This window comes from Aphelocoma coerulescens, chromosome 7, assembly GCF_041296385.1.
Source record: "Aphelocoma coerulescens isolate FSJ_1873_10779 chromosome 7, UR_Acoe_1.0, whole genome shotgun sequence".
NCBI lineage: Eukaryota > Metazoa > Chordata > Aves > Passeriformes > Corvidae > Aphelocoma > Aphelocoma coerulescens.
This window is the reverse complement of record NC_091021.1, coordinates 10078142-10100134: the sequence shown is the minus strand read 5'-3', so window position 1 is coordinate 10100134 and position 21993 is coordinate 10078142. Positions and strand designations below refer to the sequence as shown.

The 21993-nt window shown below is 42.7% G+C and overlaps 1 long non-coding RNA gene across 20 annotated transcripts in view; it reads right to left on the bottom strand.

The window, feature by feature from the left end:
- Nucleotides 1-21993, bottom strand: part of LOC138113569 (uncharacterized) — a 212736-nt gene that overhangs the window by 108117 nt on the left and 82626 nt on the right. For 4 of the 20 annotated variants that reach the window (XR_011152258.1, XR_011152250.1, XR_011152238.1 and 1 more), the window contains exon 1: nucleotides 2870-3065. The exons of 9 other annotated variants lie outside the window; for them this stretch is intronic. This is a non-coding gene — a long non-coding RNA (uncharacterized lncRNA). Of the gene's footprint in view, nucleotides 1-2869; nucleotides 3067-21993 lie in introns of those variants that run through there. 7 more of the 20 variants (XR_011152239.1, XR_011152243.1, XR_011152244.1 and 4 more) reach the window with 5 other exon arrangements.

Sequence of the window (21993 nt, the reverse complement as noted above, 5' to 3'; positions counted from 1 at the left end):
AGCTTCTAAGAGTCTTAACAGCATTAAGAGAAGAGAATAAACTATTGTTAACTTAATTTACTTTATAAAAAAAGTTAATCCTGCAACAGTCATTTATATTTTTCTGACTCAAAGGTGCTACTATGATTCACTTTCATTCCCAACTCCATTTCAGTATAATGAAGTTTAGATGTGCCTGTGAGACTGTTGATTTATCAAGCTGTAAGTTGCATGTTCTACATTTTTAGACCAGTCACTTAAAATCTTTGCATTGGTACCTTGTTCTGGGAATGAGTCTATTTTTTTTTCTCTTTTTGGAAAGGCAGAAGAAACCATATGGCAAAACTACATACCATCCTCCCATAACTGTTCCAAAAAGCACAGGGACTTCGCTTGTCATCTTTTTAGTTTTTTATTAATTGTAAAAGAGTTGTCAAATCCACTTTTCCAGTGCTGCTGCTGAAACCATTGCTAGCTTTTCCAAGGATACAAGTGATTTTTGGCTTGAAATTTTTTGGCTTACAAAGACACCCTCCCCCCCCCCCCATGTCAATCTTTTAGCTTTTCACTGTCAGAAATCACAACCAATGGCTATAGACTTTGTCATATTTCAAAGTATGAAGCATCATTACAAGATGGATATTCGAACTTGGTGTGGCAACAGGCTTCAAAGAGTGGAAAATATTTTTTGTTCTGTTGGCTTCACTGGTACTTCTCACTTTCAGATCAGCTGGAATAAACATCTAGCTTTTCCACAGCATGAACTGAAATGACAAATTAAATTGCTTCCCATTTGCTTCATCCTAACCTACCCATATACACTCAGAAACTTACTGCATTTAAACACAAATTTCACAAGATATCCACGATTGCTTTTAAGAGACACAAAAAGATATTTTACAAATGTCATCTTGCTTTTGAGAAAGGAAAAAAAATATACTCAGTAGAATAATTTGAGACTCAACACAAATCCCATCCACATTGCAGGCATGGTGCAATGGGAAGTGAAGTTGCTTTTCTGAACTCTGCATGGCCATCCCAAAGGTCCTCATTTGCTAACTTATTCCATTCCACAGGGAAAAATGTACTTGGCAAAACATCTAGCTCTTATCTCACAATTTCAATTCTTCTCTTGCTCTTATCTTACAGAAAGTGTCCTACAACTTAGATCACTCAGCAACACTTTCGCAGCAAGTGTAAGACAGAGACAGAGGAAAAGAATGAAGCTTATTACAGTCTAAGTACCACAAATTCTGGCTTTTGATTTATTTTTATACTTCTACAGCAGAGGCCAGAAAAAGGGAAAAAAGTTTGGAAAAGAGATTTTGGTATAGACTATTTCAAAACACAGTTCAGACATAATCTACATAAAAAATAAAAATAAAGCAAAGAGAAAAATGTTGACTTTGAGAAGCATAATCCCCTCTCCCAAAAGAGACATTACTCTGTTATATTTGAAAAATATATAAATAGCAGTTTCTTGAACACATTGGTATTATTAAAGCCTTTTTCCCACCCCTAAAAAGAGGGAAAGCTAGTGCAGTTTCAGGAAGTAACATGTTGGGTTTTCTTCTGATTTGCACAATTACTCCAAAACTTTCCCCTGCAACTCATTTCTATCACGTAAGTTGGGAGGTGTGATCTGTCTACCAGTCTATGTCTAGCCAAGACTAGGATGGGGAAATCTCAATGTTGTTTCAGAAATTGCTAGTATCAATGATCAATGAAATACTTTTTATTCTTCTTTAATACTTAGCCTACAGTGAAGAACCTGAGATAACCAATGGCCAATCAGGAAGGGTTTGAAAATCTCACGTTATTCATGCTTAATATTTCATCTGATAAATTTAATCAGTTGCAAAGCTACAACATTTCTTCCTCTCTGACAAGAGAGGGAACAAATTCCTAGCTCTCCTAGAGGCCATATAAAATTTTAATATGGCTGCTTCCTGAGCACTCACCTGCTGCAGCACAAACAGTAAAAAATTTGAACAGGAAAAAAACAATGTAATGCTGCTCCTGTTTTGATTTAAGTGTGACACTTATAAAAATAATAGTGAGAAAATCAGTTATAACATGGCCTCTGTCTGCAGGTTTTTGTTTCCCTTTCTGAACAGATGCACCACTTAGGCCTTTACATATTAAGCAGAGACCAAAAATCTTCAAACCTATCCCTGAAAAAAGGATTTTTCTTCAATTATGACTCCATATGTTTCCACTTCTAATAGCCCATGCAGTTATATGTTAAACAAAAAGCTGTGAAACCCTTGACTAGATCAGACTAAGATGTTTCATTTTATGTAGCCTAAATATGTGCCTGTAAAGCTTCAACTTTCAGATTTCACTGAATTCAGCTATTAAAACTTAGGGAAGACAGAGAAGTCTCTCTCTGCACTCGAATACTATCTCAGGACTCTTGCTGAAGTCTTGCTTCCAGAAGGATTTCTGAATTACTGTCCACACAGAGAACTTTTTCCTTCAATGAAGGAAAAGCTGAGATTACCCTTCATTTTACAACTTCTCTATGACAATAATTCAGACAATCTACATAATAATTTTGTAGGACATCAATCTAATTTAAATACTTCAAGAAAATTAAAACTTTTGTACCTTCCCACTTTAGAGATTCTTCTGCTCTTTGGATACAGAGCTTTGAGCCCAGAAAGTCTTAAATGAAGATAGAAAGCACTACTGCCCTTGATAAACAACACTTAAAAGAGTTTTATGGAGTTTTAATTCTTTTCTAAAGGAAGAAAGACTAACACAGTAACTCAGTTGGTTCATGAACATGAGAAGAACATCCAAACCCAGGAAAAAACAGACAGAGAAAAGTTAATCTTCTAAACACTTAAGCTTTAGGCTATTACTAAGCTATAAATACAAAACTCACAGGAAAAGGAAGAGACCTTCAGTCAGGGAGAAGGGAGAGCCATTCCAACCTACATTTCCAGCACAAAATCTCTATCTTCTCCTCTATCAGCTCTCACTGGGCTGTGGGCCTCTCCTTTATAGCCTGCCAGTCCTCATCGTTCACATACTCATCGTTTGCTCCTGGTTTCCCTCCTCCCTGCAAACCAGCAGCAGTGACTTGCCCACAGGTGTAGGCATTTTCTTGTTTGGGCTTTGCCTGTTTTCCAAGGAAGCATCACCTTAGGGAGTCAATTCACAAATGAGTCTGTATCTGGCTCACCTGTGTTAAGCAGTTTTTCCCGTTTTTTTTTCTTTTGGTGGGTGGGACAAGCATTAAACGATATTTTTTTTGTCTTTTACTGGATTTTGTCTGTTTCATATTTAACTTGTTACAATTTCTTGCAGAAGGCACTTTTCTTTCCCCTTACTCCAGAAATGCATTTCCCATTTCCCACACAGATAAGTGCTCTTCTGCTCCAGCTTTCTTGGCACACTTGCTGAAAACTTCGGAATGAAAAATAAATGAATAGGAGAGAGCATAAAGCACTGTTCCTGACACACTTCAGCAGTTTTTCCCCAGAAGCCCTTGTGTGCTGGCCCCAGGCTGAGGCCACACACCATGCCAGGCAAAAGCCACCTCAATTCTTTTTTCTTGGAACAGCACTATCTTTACACACTGAAAATTTCATTTTGTTTTACAGGCCCCTCCCCTGCACCAGCCTCCAGAGAAGATAAGTTTTATCAGTCCAGTGTTAGCAAAGTGATAAATAAGGGCATAGCCTGTTCCAGCATGAGCCAGATGCAGAGGCTTGCTTAGCAGCGCAGCCAAGTGCTTCAGCAGCTGATGATTGAAAGTGGAGGCTTAATGGAGTGAATGAGAACAAAGAATTAGAATAAACGCCACCTTTTGAAATAGAAAGCAAGCAGCTAAATGGCTTGGGTGAGACAGGAAAGCAGATGTAGAGCAGAGAAGCAGCTCTGCAAAGCCAGCCTGGATTCCAGGTTCCAGTTGAGTCATCTTTGTCAGCCAGAACAACGACAGCCTCTGTCCGGGTGGCCTCCTGCGTGTCAGCAAGTGATGGGGAAAACACAAGCTCCTCTTGCAAGAGCTGATTTACTGCAGGAAGTGGTTGTTTTCTGGTCTCCTGCAGAAATCTTCCTCTAATTAAGCATTTCCCTTTAGAACATGTCACCCCAATTACCTGGAGACATATACTAATCTTCAGACTGATGGATCTTCAGGCTTTAGCATGATAAGTGTAATCATCTGTGAAAGCTTGTCCCAGATAAAGGCGAAGGGAAGGGTTTTGTCCTTTCACAATTAAAACACCTACAAAGTCTGGGAAGAGATTTTGCACTGGTGCAACTGAGTTGAGCCATGAGAGTACCACACTAATACAAACCACTTCAAGTGATAGAAACATCGTGGCATTTCAAGAGAACTGGTGCATGGGGCTCTGTACATCCTCTTGCAGGAGTCCTTACCTGGTGGGACTGTTCCCTGAACCTGCACAGGCAGAAAGGACCACTGGGAAACAATGAGTTGAACAGACTGACCCCTGAAGCATCCCAGCCTGGAACAAGAACTGGGCTTGCCCTGAGCATGGGATTAGCAGCAGGCTACATGCACAGGGCACAGCGGTGGGTGAATCCTCACTGTCTGCCAGAGGAGGCTATAACTTGGCAGGAGAAATGAAAGGTCACACTGTCCAAGGGAAAATCCAGGGGAAACCAGGCCACTGGTGATGAAGAGATGAGTGAGAAGTCTGACCTGCACATCTCAGTGAGCCTCAGGGGCTAAATGCCAGCATTGGGAGGTGATGTTGGATTTGTGCAAGAGCCTGGAGCAAGGTTGTGGTGCGACTTGAGAAGATGAAGCTCTGAACCTCAACTGCACACCAACAGTGAGGCACACAGGCCCTGGCTGTGCCTGGCCACGATACAGCTGGGACTAACAGGACATAACCAGTAAAGTGTCTCTCTGTCATTTTTCTCCCAGTTGTTGCCTCGTAGAATGCGTTTGATGAATAACCATAAGCCAAGAAACAAACAGACCTTTGTGCAGCTTGAAGGCTGTCCATGAAAATAATGGGCCAAATTTTAGTACAGATGAATGCTCAAGCAGACTTTTTCATACTTTTCTAGCAGAAAATATTTGGCTGCTGTCTCTGGCAGCAAGGGTAGGGGCAGTGCCAGCTGCCATTCGGATAAGGCAGAGACTAATGGATTTCACCATCAAACAACCCTCACTGAAAGCTGTCCAGAGATGCCTGGATAGACAACATTCATTAGATAGAAAAGAGGAATTTCTCTTCTAGAAGAGAGAGCTGGAAAGCATATCATTCCTACACAGCTGAAGGGAAACAGATACTACTCTGGCCTGACTTCTCTTCCCTGCCTTTGAACACAGCAGCAGGGCTGCTGCCTTGTCTTGGCTGTGTTGACAAGTGGTAATTATAAATATCTGTCAGACCTTTGGTGTTAAAGTTTGCAGGTAGCTACCTGATCACATTTTGGAAACAACAGAGCATGTTTTGTACTTATCATGTTTTAAAATGGATTTAACAATTTCCTTGGGAAATCAAATACAAGTCAAGAGACTGAAGTCAAGTCCAGTCCTTGTTAATTATGATTATAACACCATTTGATTTGACACAAAGGAGAAATTGCATTCAAATCACTTCCAAATTGTTTGCAGCATGTATGAATCTACCCGAAACTAGCGAGATACCTTTGCATATTTGAGGAGGGAATTACTGTCTACATACCAATGCCCAGCACAGGTAATACACAGACATTCTTTTTAATGGCCAGGTTTATGCAGCTAATTCCTCACATTCAGCACCGAGTGTACAATAATCCTTTTGACAAATGAGTCAAGAGGCAGGGTGCTGCTGAGCATGATATGCCTTATTGCCTTGCACACATCTAGGACATGGAGATGAGAGAGGATTAATAGTCACAATTAGGAACGTAAGAGCAGACTGCGGATTGTAAAAATAATTAGCAGGTTCTGAAAAGAATTTCCAGCCCCACAAAAATGTTTTAGTGCGGAATACATTTGAAACGGAAACAATAAAAGAGACTCAGCCATGCTCTTCCCATAATGATACTTTTGGGACTGTTAGAACAGGATTTGAAAGCTTGCTGGCTCCTTAACACAGATGGCTCAATGCTCACAGACAGCCAGACACCATGGCCTGTTCTGGGGGTGGCAAGCAGCCACTTGGCTTCCCAGGGTGGTCTGGGTCACGCTGTACCTGTGCTCTTGCTCTTAGGGTTGTAGCACTTCATACTCCTGCAGGATTTATGCTCCCCAAGCCCTCTGCTCATAGAGGAAAACATCAGCAATGCTGCAGTATGTGAGCACCTGACCCACAGCAAGGACGGGGCAGGGTTCTTGATGCAGCACCTGGGCAGGTGTGTGGAAGGAGCTGCCCTCTGCTCTGGGACCAGGGCTACCCCCTGGTTCTTAGGAAGAGAGTAGCTGGACAAATCTCCTGTCCTTTGCTGAGTGTTTCCAGCATCCTAATTTGGTCCTGCTCTGCACTTTGCTAATAAAGGAAAATGTGGACACTCATCAGGAAGTTTCAATAATCCTGAAATTGGATTATAAATTTATGTTTTTAAAATACAGTAAGTACTATATTATCTTTGTTTGACTTTTGGCATTAGAGGAGCATGGGGTTTCTTCTTACAATGACAATTTAGATGCCCCCATCTTTCAGGAGTGCTAGGTTTCAGCAGAGACCCTAGGGATTCAGAGGCCTTCAGTAAGGTGCAGAGGCTGGTGAAAGGAGCAGTATGGAAACAGCCAAATTTAGGGACCATGCTGAAGCTGCCTGGCAAGAAGCAATGCTGGCTGAAGGCTGAGCTGCAGGGTACCAGAGCTGCACTGCTCTATGCTGAGGCACCGCCAGAGCAGAGCCCTGAGCTTCTGCCCTTTGCAGATCAGCCACTCTGCAGCTGCTTTCCAGGTGGGCTGTCTCTGGGACTTGAATAGCTAAAATGCCATTAAGAAGATCATGAATCATTCTTGCTCAGCAGTATTTGCCTTTCTTTTCTCTGTTTGAATAGGTGAGTGTTCAGATCCTTAAGAATCTGCAGTCCATAATTTATCTTTCCAGAAAACTCTCCTCTTATGGCTACCCTTTCACACTTTCCAGAAGACAGGAATGGTGAAAATACTCTGAGAAACCCAGTCAGAGAAAATTCAGGGTGTCTCTCAGATGACAGACTTTAACAGTAAAATGAAGGCTCACTGCCAGTAATTTCCCTCAGGTGCACCCTGCTTCTGGCAGGAGACAACATCCCTCCAGCCATGGACCAGGCAGGGATGTCTTTGCAAACTTTGCAAGTCTCTAACTTCACAATGAATAAAAAATTCTGGCAGGAGAGGAGTGTGTAATGATCAAGTGTAATGAAATGGTGACAATACATCTCACCAATCAATAGGAACACTCTCTTTGTAAGAACGTATTCCTTATTTATAGATCAGCTAGCTTGTGCTGCAGAGGGGAGTCAACAGCTTTCAGTCTGATTTAGAAGAAAGACTAACTGATGATGTGAAATTACCTGGAATACTTAATCACAGAGATCAAAAAGGTTGGTTTGGATTTTGGTTTTTGTGTGTGTGTGTAAGTACAGCTTTAAAAACCATATTATTCCAATATAATTCCCATTGTTGCTGTCAATGTGGAGTGTCTAAGTGCCTAATATATCTAACACAGATGTGCCAAAAGGCTACAATTAAATCACTCTGCAGTCATCTTCTGGTACCAATCAACTTTTTCTCCTCCTAATGAACAGACACATGCTGTTTTATACAGTCTGATTGACTGGTTGATATGAAAACATAAAGTGGCAGAAGCTGGTGAAAAGTATTCATTATTCACTGTGTTTGGAGCTGCAATAGACTGACTAATTGTTTCTGATTGTGGCAGCCACTCTTGTGCTGACTGATGAGTGCTACAGCACTGGCACAGACGTGGTGTTAGACAAGACAGAAACTCATTTGTGAGACCTTCATGGAAGTTAAAGCGTCCCCAATGTTTTATTTTAAATGGTGAACATGGCTTTGAATTGGTAATTTTCTACTGCCTGGTCCACAGAACTCATCTTCCCACTTCCCACCTCTGGCACATTTCCAAGGAGCCCCAAACCAGTATTATAGCTCAGGAAACTGAGACGGGAAAAGGGGTTTTTTCAGTCCCTTTAAGCAGCAAAGTCAAAGTGACCCACACACCACAGGAAGTGTCTGTCACACTCACACTTGGTACATACTTCAGGAGACTCTGCTTGTTCATCTCAATGTTGGAAATAGAAGAATTTTTTCCAGGGCTCAAATATGTTGCATTAAAAATGAAGGTTGGTGACAGGACCAGATGAGGAAGGAACCTCTCATCTGATGAAACACATCTCCTCAATATTTAAGTGATCTATAGGGACAGTAATGACCATACCCCTGGACTACTGGTCTGAAATCTCTGTGGGTCCCTGGGGTGGGGCAAACCTGTCCTGTTTATGCATTACTGGCAAACAACAGTGTGCATTTTGAAGTAAACATAGTAAAGAGCAAATGCAGTGAGAAATTAGTGGCTTCTAATTTGGGCTGGATATGAAAGCAGTCATTTCCTGGTGAAGATGGACGTGGGAACACGTCCCCACACTCAGCACTCCTGTGTGAGGGCAGCACATCCCCACGGACACTGCTTTTTGGAACTAGGCAAAAGACTAAACAAAACCACCACCAAAGCAAACCACACCTTTTCACCCTGAAAGAGGATGAGAAAAAACATTGGAATTGAATCTCAGTGCTGGCTGAGTGTCTACATTTTGGTTGCAAGTACTCAACTTGCTTTTCCTGAATAGTAATAAACTTTCCTTGAGCAAAGCACTCAAAACAAGTGCTGGAATCAAATTATAAACCCGTGCCTTTTGTGAAGGAATTATAAAAAGGAAATAAAAAAATTCCACTCATAATTTTCATTTGACAACCAGTGGTTCCCATAGAGGCAGTTTTAATACTATGTTGCAATGACACAATTACATTAAATTCCTCAGTAGATAATCACAGCTTTAAATTAGTTAAAAATATTGCTGTGCTCTTTGGAGGGCTTTGCAAGTTTAACTGCAATTTTTCTGCTTTGCTTTTTTTTTCATCTATTTTTGTTTGTTGGTGGGGACTGCCAAAGTTTGTGTAGATATTTAAGCCCAAGACAGCATCTTAGCTTAGCCATCTGTGAAAACAAAACTGAGTAAAAATATAGCTTTGAATAAATGAAGCACTGAGGGAATTTCATACTTGATATAAATAATTGCAGATATAGCTTGTTGCTATGCAGTTAAGAAAAACATTTCTCTTCTTCTTGGTGAGGACTCATTTCTTTAAAAGGTTCCACTTTCAAACATGAAGACAAAGAAACATTAATATTTTTCCATCTTCCTCTTAAAGTGTACATGTGAGATCGATGCCTTCCTGTCTCATTTAATAACAAAGAACACAAAGGATCTGGAGAGAGGCAGAAGAGAGGAAGCAGAGGCTCCCAGCAGCTGATTCTCACTGACACCAACACTTCCCATGGCCTCAGACAAAGGCCAAGCGCTTCCAAATCGGGGTCCAGTCCAGTGGGGCTTAAAATTTGGGTGCCCTATGGAAGGTCCAAGCATGAGAAACAGAGGCTTCTGATTTTTGGGTGATAGAGGAGAACTGTAAGGCATAAGCTTTGTGAAAGTGGCACTCACTTCCCAGGTGCAGCAAGAAAAGTCACTTTATAATTAGCCCACAGAAAAAAACCCTGAGGACACAGAAAGGAAGGGAAAGCAAAGGCTTTTTCATTTCAGCTCTTGGAAGTTGACACATTTTGTTGCAGGGCAGTATTTGTAAGGAAGGGTTGGTTTAGCAACCTGTCCTTGAACAATTCATCACAACTTCGTGTTTAACCATAATCCTGAGCCATAAACCTCAGCTCCAAACCTAAGCAAAGCACAGACTTCTAGACGTAATACACAGAAATTACAGACTTGACTGTTTTGGAAGAAAAGGTGCCTTGTGATGGCCACCCTGAAAGCACAAAACCAGGGGCACCCTGCTGCTTTTGAAGCTTTTTGAAGGGCTCACATGCCCTGGCTGCCACACACAGCCCCTGCCTGTGGCCAAACACCCTCATCTCTGTGGAGCCAGGAGCACACAGCTCTGCTGGGGGGCTGCCTGAATGCTAGTGCAGATACCCTAAACAGGGGAAAGGCTTAAATAATACAGCACAGCTCCTTCCCCATGTGCTGCCTTCATTTCAAGCCTGAGAAGGAAGACCGTGAGGATCAGAGCACCTGTGTAATAAGGCATAAAACCAACAGCTATTCTGCTTCCATCAATTCTGTGTTTCCATTTCAAGTCCTGTAGGGCCTTTTCTGATCATTGCTTTAGACCTGCTTTGTAACAGTGCACAGGGTTTCACTCTCAGTGAGGCCACAGCTCCCTGCATGCATGCTTGGAGTGCATATATGCGAGTACATTTATGCTTATGTACAGGGGGAAGAGCAAAACCAACAGCTTTTTTCAACCCCTGAAAAGCTCAAGGAAGCTTTTGCTTCCTTGTTTGTTTTGTTTCCCCGAGAAAAAAAAAAAAAAAAAAACACACTGGAATTTCTTGGCTGAAAGCTGTCATCTTCAATGAAAAGCTGATTATACTGTGGAAGTAAATAATAAAAGCATGATTCTGTCTGCTTGTCTGGGCTAAATTCTTGAAGAAAAAACCCCTCAGTTGGCACTCAATAATTGCCTCATGAAAAGCAGTGTTTTCTTAAGGAAATTGTGACAATTTGCTGTGGACCAAATTAACGAAGATATAATCTGTCTTCCCATTGAAGACGTCGAATTTGCAAGCAAATAATTGAGGTGTGAGAACTGGTGGTGTCACACAGCTTTAATGATGATTTGCAGTAAAAATACCAGGAGAACAAACAGGGGCTCTACAGCTTCTGCAGGTTGCCAGTGCACTATTATTGGTTCTGACCTTCTAATTGCCTCTCTATTTTCTGCTCCTGGCTGCATGGTGAATAACACGAGTGCTCTTTCAACTCCTACGTGTTCCCCGGGTGCTCCCCCCTCTCTCTCTCTCAGAGAAATAAACTACCAATTTAATGACTAACTAGCTTGTACTCTCGGAAGAGTTTCCTTAGCTTTTGTAAAAAACCTTGAGCTTTGAACATTTTTCAAACAGAAATCAGTATTTCTGTCTCTCTTTCTCTCAACTCTCTGTACATGCCAGTGAGGAGCATTTTAGTTAGAGCCCTGTCAGCGCCGCAGTACAGCCCCCCTGCCTCCTTCCTGCTGCTAGTGAGGAAAAATGCTACAGTGGCTGCTGCGGAGTAGTTAGAGCAGTAAACAGCTGATGGAGCGGGAGGAATGCGAAAGAGCCGGGCGGGGGGCACGGTGCGGGTCACGCCTGGCACCCGGGGTGCAGTCGGGGATGCTGCGGGTGGGATGCGGGTGGGAAGCTGCACCGCTCCCGGGGTGACAGGCACCGTGCGACCCCTGTGCTGAAGGGAGCTCTTGAGACTGCGGGAGGCTCTTCCAAAGAAATACCGTCGTGTGAGTAAGTCCCAGAAGGAGCGGGAAGGCGGGAGCGGCAGAGGCCACCCCGGTGGCCGCGGGCCGGTGCAGTGCTGGCCCGCAGCCATGAGATGTCACTGCGGCCCCACGCAAAAGCGGCGGCGGGCTAATTTGTCAGACAGACCAGAAAGGCTGAGATGTGGCCACTGCGTGCCTTGCCTCTTTCCTCCCAGAAGTGCTTGGCTGTCGCCCTGGTCCCTTCGCCGTCGCTCCGGTGCAGCCCCAGCAGCGCTGCCGCTGCGCTGTCCCTGTCACAGCCGGTGCCAGCGGGCAGGGCGGAGCGGCGCCTGCTGCCGCTGAGAGTGCAGCGCTTCGGGCTGGCAGGGGATGGACAGAAATGCAAGGCATTGCTGCAGCTCCTGAACCGTGGCTGCCTCATACCATCTTCTTCTGAAAAGAGACCACCAAGCTTCAGACATTTCTCTGAGAGGCTTAAGTGAAAATTATCTAGTCATTCCCTTCAGATTTGTAGCCTGACCTGACATTTTTAGAAACAGCAATGAGGGATTTTAAACAGTGGTCTAATGTACCTGTCATGCCCCGCTTGCTCTAATGTAGTTTTTACTCTCATCTCCAACCTTCTGATTCAGCAACTAGATTTAGTTGGAAGGGCAGAATCCTCAGTACTATTTTTTGACCTATCTAGTGCTAGGCTTGATGTTGTTCAGGTCTTCAGCGTTCAAAGTAAATTTAAACGTATGCTAGCAGGGAGAAGACTTCATTTTCTGGTGAGTTAAATAACTGCTTTCCTGACATATCCCATGTGCTGTCCTGAATGAAAAGTTCCATCCCAAGTAACTCAGGGACAGGTGTGCTTCATCAGCACTTAGGAATTCCTCCATCGTCGAACTTTCAGGGCAACTGAATGGTTTTCACCCTAGGTGGAAAGTAAATGAGGTTTATCCCTGCAGCAAATCCTTCAGAAGACTGGCACCGTCTGCCATTACCTGAGGACTGCAGAGATACAGATAAGGAAAAGCAAGCCTAGGAAGCCTTACCAAGGCCTATAAATATGCCTCATATTAATAGCTGTTTATTAAAACAGGTTATAAAACACATTTTCAAAGTTCAGACAGTGACCACCTTAGCCACTAACATCTGAGGAATATACTTAGATCAAAGTTTTATGACCTCTATTTATTACAGCAGATAGCACTACCTGAAAATACCCACTTTTAAAATCTTATTACTGTCAAATTCCTTATTTAGACCAGTGACTTGACATTCTTGCATGAGTGAACATTAAAGTTTTTGCCTTTTTAACCTCCTAATCCTGGTGCATAAATCTTTTATAACCAATTCTATTCTGTGTGTCTTTTTGGTGTTATTGGATTCTTATCTTTCATTCCAGTCTAGGTTTCTGATTTAATATATTAAAAACTTCAGCTCAGCTTTGCTTTCTTTATTAAGATACAAAAGAGGTAGACGGTTATAGAATGCTGATCAAAAAGCACAATTTTTTTTTTCCAAAGGAAAATTAAAAAGTTTTAATTTAAAAAGAAGGTTGTATCACCCCCTCATGTGGTACCCCCTTATGGCTGTCACACAAATGGAGAGAATTACTTCTGATTTTGAGCAAGTACATTTGCTCTCCCTTAGCTGCTTCTGCTCAGATAGTGAGGTCAAGCCCTGCAGCCCTAATTCTTTTGGGAGGTCTCAGCAAGCTCTTGTTTCTCCAGAGTGCTCCTGGAAAATCTCTCCCTGGGGACCTGCTGACAAGGATCAGAGTATGGAAGGACATGGACCTAAAATTCTCCTTTACTATCCTGTGTTGCCTTCTTCTCCTAGAACTTACATTACAGCTGGGTGAAAAAGGAAAATTAGAGCCCATTCCACCAGCAGAAAAAAGAAAAAAATTAAACCAAGCCCAAACCCTAAATATTCATATGTGTAGCAAAACCAGGTAAGTCTGATTTGTGTCTCGGGAGTGGTCTGTTTTAAAGGTTTTCTTATGACTAAGAGGGGCTGACAGCTGAAAGGTTTAAAAGTGATGAGGCAACTGATGGTGCCACTGTGGTTATGAGTGTTTGTATTTGGAAAATCCTGGCTATACCCACCACAGCAGTATGTCAGACTAACAGCCTGCCAGATTAGCTTACAAAAGGCAGGTCTGTCTGATCCTTCACACAGGTACATCCAAGATGCCTAAGGGATGGATGAACTTGCAATGATAGCAGGATCAAACTTCAAATTAAAAATTTATCTGTTCAGAATTAGATACTCGAGCCACTATTGGACATGGAAAGAGGGGTGGTTAAAATACATCTTTTCTGAAAATATGAAAGTGTAGAATATAGAGATTTTTATCCACATTTAAATTAAATTGACCTGCTTTAAATACAAAATCTTGTTCATGCCTAGAGTACACCTGTGATCACATAAATTTGACCATCAAGAGGTTTTCCTTTCCTTTAAACAGGGAGGCTGTTTTAAAATTTTATATATATATACACCCCCAGTCCCCCTGTACCCTGCATGTCTGTTGTGTGACTTGGCCACACCAAGCTCAAGGACCCTGGCAGAAGATGGAAAGAGCAAGATTGGGCAAACCCATATGAATTTCATTTTTTATTTGGATGCATAAAGCATAACCCAGACACAAAGAGTAATAAAGTACCAGCGCCTTGGACCCAGACTTAACTACTGACTTAGCTGGAAGTGATTTGTACTCAAGCTAGAGAGAATGAGTGGGTAAATGGGGTTTGTTTGCAGGAAAACCCTGACCAAGGAGGCTGCTAGCCCAGGGTGACATGGCAGCCAGCTGCCTATGGGTGTCAGGAAGGAAATGTTCACATGGCATTTCCATGCTAAATGCTGGGACAGAACCACCCCAACGCTGCCTCACACACCTTTCCCAGATCACTTGTAATAATCTCTGGAAATCAAACTGACAAATCTCCACCTGAGCTTTTTAGGTTACCTTACTTATTTTCTGATTTGTGATTCGTCCCTATAAAAAACAAATTTGGAGCACATCTGGGTGACTCTTATCTCTGCACAGCTGCAGCGAGCCCAGGTAATCTGTACAGGCTATGGGAGACACCTGTGACCTAGGATGCAGGTCTCCCAAGTGAAACTCAACTGTGATCTGATCCAAAAAATGGGATTTTACCAGCTTCATTGTGCTTCACACCCAGGGTGGTAAAATCCTGACAGATCTCACCATCATTCCACGTGGTGCTGCTATAATTAATTCCTGGTTCAGCTGCCAGTTATTGCAGATGCTCTTCTGCAGATAAAAGGGGACTTACTCCCCATCCTCACCCTTCTTTTAATTTTGTGCAAGTTCCCTGATCTGGAAACCTGACATTTTCTGGTTCACACTCATGCACATTTCAGCTCTCCCCCTTGAGTCCTCTTTGGAATCTGTATTGACAGGAAAATGGCACAGACAGCAGAGTCTGCACCCACCCAGAGGAAATGCAAACAACACAGCCCTGTCAGGATGGTCAGCCAGAGTTATTCCCCCTTTACTACCTCAACTAATTTATTCCAGCATCCACTTCAAGCACTTGCTTTCCTACACAGCATTTTCTATAGGCTACCCAGCTCCACGACTGCCCATGACAGCAAACAGAAAGGTTCCCCCCTGCTTTAACAGGGAAAAAAATGCTGGGTGTCTTAAAAACCCCCAGAATCCAGTATTAGATTTTCCTTGCTTCTTGAAAGAAAGGGGAAAAAAATAGGAAGTAGATTCTCTACAAGCTGACAAGCCTGCCTGCGTTCAGAGCACTGCAGAAACTGCCAGAGAATACTGGATTTGTAGGAGAATAATTCTGACATACGGCTGCCAAGGTCAGTCAGCCTTGTGCACTGGGCTGGCAAGCCAAACTTACTTACATAAGTAATGGCCGTCGGCAGTCAACTTTAAATTTGGCACACACTTCTCCCCCCTCGCCCCAGTGTAAAAGGAAAAAACATATTAAACTTGTTCTGCCTTAAGCTGTTTTTCCCTCACTTGTTTATTTTCTCCATCTCTTCCAGCCTGAGATACTCACAACTATTGCTACAAGTGTAAAATTCAGCTTTCAGCAAGGGCCGGATGGTTTTCCCAGTTTCTCTGCAGACTGCCGGGATGTTATCTCATTAATGGTGCAAGAGATGCCAATAGGAAAGGTCATGAAAATAAGTTGGGTCATCACAATCTAATGCTCCGATTTCATCATGCATTCCTTCTGTCCATCTCATGCCAGAACCTGATGGATATTGCATGCTCTTACCAGCAGGAGCTGCTGCTTACAGTGGGATCACCACAGGGTGAGGTGGAGCACTCTGTTGTCACCTGGGCTAAGTGCAGGGCAGACACAGGACACACACCTGTCCCTTGCAAGGCAGCAGCACACACGGGGCTCTTGCAGGAAGCCCTGCGCTCCCAGGGCAGCTGGGGAAGGGCTAAGCACCCTGGGCTGGGCTGAAGTGGGGCTCTAGCCCAGGGTTGGGTCTGTGCAGGTCCCACCTGGGGCTGCTCAGGGCCACTGGCACCATCCCCGACAACTATTTCCAAACTACAAACTCTCTCTCCCCAGAGGTGGCAAGTTGCAAATGAAATAGCAAAGATAGGGAAAAAGTGGTTAACAGGGCTTTAAGAGAAGAATAGAAGGATGTGGAAATAAGCCCCCACCATTTCTTACATTATCTGAGAGCTGTTCAGCCATGAATTGTCTGTAATAATTAGCATGAGAATATCTCCTTGATGACATTCATACTGCATAAAAGGGTCTGCATTTTCTCTATCAAAGTGCATATTTATGAACTGAATCTCCGAAAGACGGAGCCTTTGATAGTATTATTTTAATATTTTTTTGCATATGATTTAGAAGCTTGAACTTCAAGAAGCCCTAATAATAAAAAAGACTATCAGGTTTCTGCTAGTCACCTCTGTTCCTAGTAAACACAAACACATATATGGAAGTCACTGTTTAAATATGAAAGTGATAGACTATGCAAGATAGAATGGCATGAATAAATTTACTTTTGTTCTTTAATGATCCTGAGAAGAGAGCCTTAAAAAACTCAACCTTGGTTTTCTCAGTTCTCATTTGTTTCTTGACTGTGGTGCCAAACTATTCTGAGTCACACTAAAAGCCCCTTTCTGTGTACATCTGTGCATGTGCATGCTACTGCCCCTTTGTTGTTCAGTACCTTTTATTTTTTACACCTGATTACTACAATTCCTCATAACAATCTGGATCCAAACTGGACTCCCCAAAGTCTGTGGGGACTCACAGGGCTGTGAGGACATACATGTGTCAGCAACTTGAGTAGCTGGAGTTTGGCACCTCTTCTCAGGTGTCAGACTTCCTGGAGGCTTGTCAACAGAGCCTGCCCAAAGCTGACACACTTGGAGGTGTTTCTGCTTCGTCCTGGTGCTATTTCCAGCCCTTTGTTTCAGCACCTACACCAAGTAAGCGCCTGCAAGTTTAAAGACTTGAAATCTGAAAGCCAGTTGGTAGTTACTGAAGTGTTTATAGAGAAAATGCTCTGTTTGGTTACTGTCTTTCCAGCAAAAACGTGCAAGCATGTGACAGCTGAGGTGGGGAGCCAGGGAGGGACTGATGTGTGAAGTTGTGTTCAAGAGGTGCGAAGAGCCACCAAACCTACTGCCAATAGGATGCCAGACTCATCTTCTCCCAAACCCAAGTCCTTCCCAACTGGCAGTGCCCATTAGAAAATATTTTTCCCTGTAGGCTGTATCTTCTCCTCCTTTGGTTTGCAAGGCCTTGATGCCACTGGACATCAATCTGTCCATGCTGGCACTGGAGCTGCAGATCTACGAATGGCAACATGGAAAAGGTTTGGTTCCTCACCAGTTTTTAAAGGCTGCCAGTGTAACGTTTGGAACGTCGAGGAGAAAACAAAAGGAAGCATTAGTGAGGTTTGGTCTTTAGAGTGATATTGAAAACAGTGCTGTTGTTACTACATGACACTGCCTGAAAACCTTCCCGCAAGGTTTCCACATGGAAAAGTTTCAAAGTTGTCAGTGTTAGGCAATTACAATTCCTGTAGCTAAAGTCTTATTTTGTTAAAAAGCCAACTATTTTCACTTGTGTAGTTTCAACACGTATATTAGACAAATCCTATGACATTTGGCATGTATTCCTAAAGCTTCATTTCTAAAATAATTAATCTCCTTTATTAGTTAACAATAAATAATCTGTATTTAATTATTGAATGCAGATAGCACTACATTTTAGGCACCAACAAAATAATGAGAAGTGTGTTTCTTACTCTTAGGGATGAGAACAGTCTGGATGGATATTGACTAAATCTCCATGCTAAAGAAAAGAACTAATATATGCTAAAAAGTAACTATTCAAGGCATCTCAGTTTTTCTGATAATTGAGCAGACTATTCTGAATAAAACAATCCACAAAAAAAATCTCTTAATCCTTAAAAAAGTTCTGGAAATATTATGGTTTTGCCTGGCATAATCAAAATAGTAATAATAGTGCATGATTGTATTTGCAGGAAGATTAATAAAATTATCTTCCTTATCTTTCAGCTGTTATTTCTGTTCTTTAGATATAAATTCTCTAGTGCAGGAATTGACCTTCAGTGGCCAAATATGCCCTTGCTCAAAATCTCTGAGTATTACAGGAATGAAATTTGTATAGAAAAATAAATTATATTTTTACTTGTGCTAATAAAGACAAAGTAGTATAGAGACCAAGTATTATAACAATGAAGTAATAAATGTTTGAGATCTTCAGTGAAAAATGATGCATTTGCCCAATATCCCCTGCTAGAAGATTTAGCAAAAACCAACATATTCAACACCAACAGCTGTTCAGAGCTAATCTAATCTTATAAAACACACAGTTGTATCTAAGTACGTGCCTCTTAATTAACAAGAGAACTAAATTTTATGAAGTGTATTTTTGATAGACTTCATAGAATCTGGCCCAGAGAAAAAGCTTAGGCCATAATATGCTCCTTTCATGTATCCATCTTAAGGACCATCGAGGGGTTTAAAGCCTATACTTCAATTCTGCCATGATGCCAACATTTTATAAACCATGCCATGGCTATCTAAAAATAACTCTTCCCACAGTCTTTTACACTGTCACTGCTTGGCTGAAACCCCAGTGGGGATGATGGAAGTGAGCCAGACGCTTGCTCTGCCCCCTGCTCTCTGTGTGAAGGGCACCAGAGACCCCCTGCATGGGGCTGGGGCAACCTGAATGTCCCCACCCTGAGGTCTCAACCTGGCCCCCACCACACCAGGGCTGTTTAGATCAAGCATTGCTTGGAGTAATCTAAAAAGGCAGAAATTTAGCACATCTCCACTTTTTTTTTTTTTTTCCATTCTGAAACAAGATAAGAAATGAATGGATGAAATCAGTCAGAGAACGGATAATAAGGACAAAACGTTGGCCTGTGCACCACAAACGCAAACCCTGTAAAATGCTTGTCCTGATCAGAAAACAACCACATCATTCAGAATGGGTAGAAGTGACTGGGTGTTTTCAGAAAATGTTAATTCATCACCACCAGAAATTCATCTGGGAACACACACAACACAGTTTTGAAGGATGGCTTTTCTTGGATCTGAAACAAAGTTTCTGATCAGAAAAAAAGAAAGGATGTTCAGGTGTTTTCAAGGCACCTGGGAATCATCCCCACTCTATTCAAGTCTCCATTTTGCTTCTAAAAGGAAACTTTAAAATGTTCACCTGGGAGATTCACATTAGCTATTGTCTAATCTGAGATGGGTGAGATTTCACAAAAAAGAGCTTCACAGAGTTTTAATCGCATCCTGACTTTGTGTGCAGGACTCTTTTGGATGCCTCAAAAGGCTGCTGTGACATGACAGGATGTTTTTTTGAAGACTGGCCCAGGCCCATGCTCCAGTCCACTTCTCTCCTTACCCCTCCTCCCTCAGCAAAGTGAGCAAGCTTGTAGTCTCACACTTATAAGGTTATCAGAATAAAAATTCACTCACATAAAAGGAGGAAAATAAATCCTAATACTGTTAGGACTGATTTAAAAATCACAGTTGTTTTACTGATCATTCTTATTCATAATTCAGCTTATAACTATAAAAGATGAAGGGAAATATGCCCTACTTTTCCCTTTGTGATTTGACAGCACCTCTGTTGAGTAGCTTTGCCATGAAAACCAATGGTTGCTCAGTTTCCCCTGCTGTGTTTTTGGGTCTTCCACAACACAAAAGGAGAGAAGAAAATCTGGAGAAGGGGAGGAGAACACAAACAAAATGCCTCAGGAAATTACAACCCTCAGGGTGACTTGTGCCAGCCCTTCTCTTGCGGTTTGCCTAGAAAATTATCAGTTCACAATGTGTTTTTCAATTAAAAGGAAGTGTTTGCTGTTATCAATAACCGGAGAACAAATCTAATGTCGTCTAATGGCTGTGACTAAGAGTCCAAAGTCTGCAATCTCCACGGAGCAGGAGCCTTCAGACCATGTGAAAAGGGGACAATTGTCAAGTCAGAGCTGTGAAGGCAGAGAATGAGGGTGAAGTCTTTAATCACTCATGTTGTCATTAGCACCCATTTATTCCTGCTAAAGGCACAACCTCTGGAGGTAGCTCTGATGCCTGCAAATGCCAGTGTGATTCCATATACACACATGATGTGCACACCTGTATGGCCTCTGCCATCTCTGCAATTTGATGTCATCCCAACTACATCTACAAATCATCCCCCTAACCAGCCTCTGCCAGCAGGGTATCTGCACGGAGGCAGAGGTCAGGTAGCGGTGCAGAGGCATGGAAATAACCTGCCAAAAAGCTCCTGTTCACTTACTCCTCGGCCAATGTATCAAAGAGGAGCTGGGAAATCCATTTTCCCTCTCAAAACCTTCCTGGCTTCATACACTGTTCATTAATGCATCCCAGTGAGATCAGCCATGACTCTATGGGGTTTTGCGTGTGCATATCCTTAGACCTTTCCAAAGAAGTTGCTGCTTTCCATAGGTGGGTCTGCAGTACCCTCTTCTGTGATTCATGAAGATTCTCTGCTGCTGCTTAGTGCATTTGTGTGTGGGTAGACCCTTAAAGGCTGTGTTTGCTGCTCTGCCTGAGTGTGACTGTCCCATTTCTTAGGACCTTGCAGAGATACAATGTCACCCGGGAACCTTACCTCACACCAGTTTATTTTGTGCTTTTGGCAGCTATCAATAAACATCCTCTGCTGCACAGACCCCAGAGCAGTAAGTATCTCCTGACATGCAGGACACTCCCTCTCCTCTGCTCAGATCACCTGAAGCAGTCAGGCTCAGCTTACTGTCACCCACCTAGGATGCTGTTGCCTGTTTTCTCCATTTGCTGAACCTTTACTTTGTACTGATTTCACTCACATTTTTCTTCAATTATGGAATCATTCTACCTGACAATACTGCTCATTCAGTTTCTCCCTCTCTGTCATTTCACATGAATGCTCTCCATACCAAGTAGGATCTATTTTAAAATTCTTTTGCTCTGTGTTGTTTTCCATTTGTTTCTCTTGTGTATTCCGGCCAAGGAAAATCAGAGACAGATTCTCCTACTTGCTCTTACTCATGCTACAAAACAGCTTATTCAGGAAGGAACATTGTGCATGCATAAAACCACCAAAAATCTGTGCTTTTATCAGGGAACAGTATTTGAATACACTGTACTGGGGTGTTTCACATATCTTGTGTGGTCTAAACCAAAAATACAATAGTGAGCTATTAAAATGCAGTCAGTAGTGCAGATACCTGTGTTGTTTTTTTTTTAAAGTAGTGTCCATTTATCCATTGATCCACAGCAAATTACTTACTTATACATTTTGACATCTCACAACTAAACCCAGTAATTTCATTTTGGTGAGCAGTATCCCAGTCAGGCAGTGAGGACTGCTCCCAGAAACTCCTGCACCAAAGAACACCTCTCCAGCTGGAATAGTTCATGGCCCCTCAGCAATCTCAGCAGTGGGATTATTTAGCACACACACTCTAAAGACACATCTTCCAGCTGAAGTACCCACCTGACACTCAGGGCTGGAGGTCAGCCCAGGAGATGCAAGGTCCCCCCTCTCTCCTGCTGAAAGGTTCCCCCCAGCAGTTCTGGAGGTCTGGCTGTAAAGCGTTTGGTGAAACAAGGACCGCTGGCGTTTCCTTATTTCCTTACTCGGTCTAAGTTGATATGACAGTCTTCTCTGTCCTTCAGCTGTGATGGAATTTGGGGTCCCTTATAATAACGGGACATTGCCAAAACTGTCCCCAGCCCTGAAATATTCCAGACTATCTCCAGAGAGTAATTCACCAGGATGGAAATGGGCACTCCTTCATCCCCACCACAGACATTAGCACCACCTATTCCTGCCAGTCTGGCCCCATCCTGGGAGGGACACGTCCTCAGGAGCCCCTTCCCCCATCGAGGGGGCTGCTCTGTGCAGTGCATCATTTATCCCCCTCAGGTTTGGAGACTGCTGCTCCTCGCTGCCCTGAGCCGACCACCCAGCTCTGCAGCATTCCCAGCGAGGGGTCAGCTCCTCGGTGGGATTTCC